Source organism: Gadus chalcogrammus, chromosome 1, assembly GCF_026213295.1.
Source record: "Gadus chalcogrammus isolate NIFS_2021 chromosome 1, NIFS_Gcha_1.0, whole genome shotgun sequence".
Lineage (NCBI taxonomy): Eukaryota > Metazoa > Chordata > Actinopteri > Gadiformes > Gadidae > Gadus > Gadus chalcogrammus.
This window is the reverse complement of record NC_079412.1, coordinates 6,679,994-6,685,731: the sequence shown is the minus strand read 5'-3', so window position 1 is coordinate 6,685,731 and position 5,738 is coordinate 6,679,994.

The window sequence follows — 5,738 nt, the reverse complement described above, 5'->3', positions numbered from 1 at the left end:
AGAGAGAGAGAGAGAGAGAGAGAGAGAGAGAGAGAGAGAGAGAGAGAGAGAGAGTCTCGACCACAACAGAGTTAGTTGAGAAGAATGCCAAACAAACAAGCAGGAAACGTTGAAAGAAGGAGAGGAAGAGCAACATAATCCAGCAGCCGGACTCTGGGCTGATCAGGACTCCATTGATGGTTCACATGGTCATGTGATACACATGTCCTCTCATTAGCTCGTTTGGCGGTTCAGGCTACTGCCGAGGAACACATTGACGGGGAACCGTGTTCAGACCTTCAGCCCATATGGACGTCCCCAGGGAGCAATGAGATGGAATACGGCCACTAAGAGGCTCTATCTGAGGGAGGTAGCCATACCCTTCCATTAACAAAGATCCTCATAATGAATTATGCTGTGTATTTATACACACCGTTTGGGTTAGTGGCTGTAAAACAGTCCAGATCCTGCTGCATGCAGTTTGCTGGTGTGTGTGTGTGTGTGTGTGTGTGTGTGTGTGTGTGTGTGTGTGTGTGTGTGTGTGTGTGTGTGTGTGTGTGTGTGTGTGTGTGTGTGTGTGTGTAAGTGTGTTTGTGTGTGAGAGAAAGTCTCCAGCAGTTATATCCATATAAGGGGGGAGGAATGTGGAGGGGGAGAGGCCCAATGACTGATCTCCCCCCTGCTCCCCCCCCACCCCCACTCCCCCTCCTCTCAAACCCCATCCCTCTCTCCACCCCTCTTGTCCTCTCTTCCTCAAATCTTCCTCGCTTCCTTCAGATTAGGCCCAACATGTAGTCCTGGAACCTTTAGTTTTGAATCCATGGATTCTCCACAAAGACGCCCTTCTGTTACACACAGAGCAGCTGGCCCCCAGGAGGGCCCCAGCAGGCCCCCAGCAGGCCGAGCGCTGCAGAGGGACACCTCGGGTTCAGCCGGGGTGCTGATCCCCCTGTGATGGTTATGACATCACCACCACCCTGGCTACTCACTGGCTCATTAGTCACAGCCAAGCGTCTGCATTTACTTTGGTCTGTGTGTGTGTGTGTGTGTGTGTGTGTGTGTGTGTGTGTGTGTGTGTGTGTGTGTGTGTGTGTGTGTGTGTGTGTGTGTGTGTGTGTGTGTGTGTGCGTGCGTGTGTGTGTTTAAGTGGAGGATCCTCCTCTTGCTCATCCAGGTGAGTGAATTATAAGCATGACATCATCCTCCACAGCTGAAAAATACAGGTGGCACACACATACTCATAAGGCATTTTTGTGTGTGTGCGTGTACGTGTGTGTGTGTGTGTGTGTGTGTGTGTGTGTGTGCGTGAGCGTGCGCGTGTGTGTGCATCTGCGCGCGCGTGTGTGTGTGTGTGTGTGTGTGTGTGTAAAACATGCACAGTGTAATGGTTGGTGACACACACCCACGTCACTGAAGGACGTGTGTAGATCACTGGAAACAGATGTTTAAGAAACCAAAGCATGATGTCATCCTGAGCTCACTCACAGCAGCCTAGAGGAATCTCACGGATCAGGCCCTCTGTGTGTGTGCGTGCGTGTGTACCGGGGGGGGTGCTGAAATATGATTTCCTCTTCCTCCCCCCCTGGTTGACCCCTGATCTCCATGACTTCAAACGTCTCCTCACTTCATCAATCTCTCTATTTCTCTGTACACTCCCCCCATCCACTTATTTAGATAGAGAGGGTGAGACAGAGAGAGGGTGAGACAGAGAGAGGGCAGACAGGGGTGTATAGGGAGAGACAGATAGAGAGGGTGAGACAGAGAGAGGTTGAGACAGAGAGAGGGGGAGACAGAGAGGGTTAGAGAGAGAGGGGGGGAGACAGAGAGAGGGTGAGAGAGAGAGAGGGTTAGAGAGAGAGAGGGTGAGAGAGAGAGGGGGTTAGAGAGAGAGAGGGTGAGACAGAGAGAGGGCAGGCAGAGGTGGATAGCGAGAGACAGATAGAGAGGTCGAGACAGAGAGAGGGTGAGAAAGAGAGAAAACGATAGAGATCGGTAATGCTTACAACATTATTGCTGTGAACTGGCTTGTCACATTATGTTTTGTAGGTCAATGCTGGTGTTGTTTCTGTCCTCTGCGACTTATCAGACCTCAGTGAGGTCTGATAATCTCCTCAAATCCAAACATATTTCAACTCATTTCAAACACATTTTAAGCAAATTCAATATTAGAATTCTCCTACTCCTGCCCTCTGTTTTGTTTCACACAAACACTATCTCCATTCCTCTCCATTTAACTCTTGCTCCCTCTTTCTCCACCCCCATTTCTCCTGGTCCACAAACGGTCCACGGTTCGGAGCAGAGCTTATCGAGAGGCTGTGTGTGGAGCAGGATGACATCATATGATCTCATTACTGAGGCAGTCGGCCGACACACATCAACCTGTAGAGACAGGAGCTGGTGGAGGGGGAGGCTGGGAGGGTTTGGGTGAGTGTGGATGTGTGTGTGCGTGTGTGTGTGTGTGTGTGTGTGTGTGTGTGTGTGTGTGTGTGTGTGTGTGCGTGTGTGTGTGTGTGTGTGTGCGTGTGTGTGTGTGCGTGCGTGCGTGCATGTGTGTGTGCGTGCGTGTGTGTGTGTGTGTGCAGGTCAGGATAGGTGAGAAACAGGAAGTCGGACTGTGAACTGCAGGAAGGGAGAGGAAGGGAGGGAGGGAGGGAGTGAGAGAGTATCCGTACTGAAGTCATGCCTGTCCTACGTTTAGGGAGAGGCAGCAGAGAGAACAACAGACTGAAGAACGACGCTGAGGACGAGGATCAGAGGGAGAGGAGCCAGACCAAGACAAGACCTGTTTGTTGTTGTACCAGTGGGTATCAGCACCATGGCAACGGTACACTTCCATTTCCCCGATAAGTAGGGCTGTTTAAATGCCTACACCGACAATTTCCATGAGCGTGGTGTGGGTTGGTGGTTCACCTGCAGCGTTTGATATCGTCAGCTCATCTTAGGACTTTCTGGTGATCCCAATGTTGTTCCATTAAAGTACATTTTGAAATAATAAAATTTGATTTTTAAAACAGTGTTATATGAAACATACCTTACCTCACACCTTATTTATGTCAGGGTGTGAGCTGAAACCCTTATAGAGGAAGCTTATCTGTGTGTGTGTGTGTGTGTGTGTGTGTGTGTGTGTGTGTGTGTGTGTGTGTGTGTGTGTGTGTGTGTGTGTGTGTGTGTGTGTGTGTGTGTGTGTGTGTGTGTGTGTGTGTGTGTGTGTGGCCGTTGTGTGTGTGCGTGTGTGTGTGTGTGTGTGTGTGTGTGAGTGATTCTCTGTGTGAGTGTGTGCGTGCGTGTGTGTGTGTGTGTGTGTGTGTGTGTGTGTGTGTGTGTGTGTGTGTGTGTGTGTGTGTGTGTGTGTGTGTGTGTGTGTGTGTGTGTGTGTGTGTGTGTGTGTGTGTATGTGTGTGTGTGTGTGTGTGTGTTCATATCTGGTGGGTGGAGTAGGCATAATGATTAAGTGATATTTGCCACATCCTGTGATGGTCAACAGGGTAGCGGCTGGGGACAAATATTTGCCTCACACAAAGGGATTAGAAGATATACTATCAATGGAGTCCTTTCAAGCTGTGAAGTAATGCATCATAATCAAGTTTTCTGAATGGAATCAGACACACAGGTCAGGAATTCAAGCATCAGTGTGGCGGAAAAAAAAACAGAACAGGCATAGGTTGTGGGATCGTCCTTGTAGTTTAAAGACCTTGTGTTGGAGCACGACCCAGACACAGGAAGCTCTGATGGAGACCATAGTCAAAATAGTGAGATAAGATATGAGGAAACCTTGGAGCTAAGAACTTTAAGGAGTTAAACCAGCATCTAGTTCATAGGGTGCAATGCCTTATGTTTCCCAAGATAGGCAGAAACACACACGCACGCACACACACACACACACACACACACACACACACACACACACACACACACACACACACACACACACACACACACACACACACACACACACATCCACACTTACACATGAACGCATTCACACACGCACAAGCACTCATATACAAACACAGACGTGCACATTCAGTCACACCACACACATGGTTTATTCAAGCCATTGTAGTATATTGGACTAATAAAGGATTTGGTGATGGGTTATGGTTTGGAAATCACTCAGCAAGTAATTGTGTAATTAATATTATTCTGTAAGAATGTTTTTTTTTTGTAAATCTTTTATCTGCCTCAATATTCAACAGATGCTGGCATGCTATAAATTTTGTAGGTTAAACAATCTTTGCTCAATCAATTTGCTTGTACATAGAACAAGAAAGGTTCGCATTCTTGAGATTCCTCTGAGTAAAACATTTGTTCTGCATTAACAAGCGTTTACAGATATAAGATCCCTGTTCCTTTTACAGAATTAGCCAAGTAAGGGCGTTTGGACGAAACTGACCTTTTTGTGATACAATATCGCTCCCTACTGTTCAATTATATATTGCACTCTTAATTCTTCCTTCACATCCCAGTGTTGCCAGATGGGCCAGATTTCCCGTCCAATCTGGCAAAAGTGTAGACATCTAAAACCATGGACCTATTACTGCACAGCTCAACATGTGCTAGATGTGAGACAGTTAGCCCCCCCTCAGAGAACAACCCCCCCTCCCCCCCCCCCCCACACACACACACACACACACACACCCCCCCACACACACACACACACACACACACACACACACACACACACACACACACACACACACACACACACACACACACACACACACACACACACACACACACACACACACTTTTTAAACAGATTTTTGAACAAATTTGAACATCTTTATCTGTATTAAAATTAGAGCTGTCAAGCGATTAAAATATTTAATCGTAAAAATTATTTTTCTATGCTAAATATCCCTTGATTTTTTTATCCCATAATTCTTCTCATTTTAATTATCTTATCAACATAGTGAAGTGCATCGGCTTGCCTGGTGCAAATGATTTTTTATTGATAACAACATTGGCATATACTGATCAAAACAGGACGATACAAAAAAAGAGCCTATAGTGCAATTAAACGACTGCTTTGAACAAATGTCATTTGAACATAGCAGTCAGGCTACTGCTTCTATGTTTTGAGCCAAAGAAAAAAATAAATAATAATAATAATAATCCTCCTCATAATCATTTTTTTTTAAATAAAACAATTGCGTTAATCGCGCGATAATTGTTTTAACGCCGTTAAAATTGGTTTGCATTAACGCCGTTAATAACGCGTTTAACTGACAGCTCTAATTAAAATCTATCTGTAAACTGCAAGTTTAGCCTCCTTTTTGGCTCACCTCTATCTTTACTGAGTTTACGTCTTTAATGCGCACAGGGGGGTGTTGCGGGGAGGATTTTTATTTTGGTATTTTTCTCACGTCACTGGAGAACTCTGGCGCCCCCAAGGGAAGCGCGTCTCACAGTATGAAAAAGCCTGTGCTGGAATACAGAGCACGCAGACAGGATACCTCTCAAAAACCTGGCCCAATCTGGCAACACTGGTCACATCTGACTTTTTACTCTGTCGCCCCCTAGAATAATTCACAGTACTTCCCGGCTTTCTTTCGAAATTATAAAACAATGTATAGTTATTTGAAATAGGTCAAAATAAAAGCATACAATGAAATAGTTGTCTATTAAAACTACTTGTTAACAACCAAAATATACATCAAAATAAAAAAAAACGATATGTCAATACAGTTACGTCCTTTGGTTTTCTGCCGGATATGAGGCAGCGGAAGTACTGTGGACTTCCTTTCCTCCATTAGGTG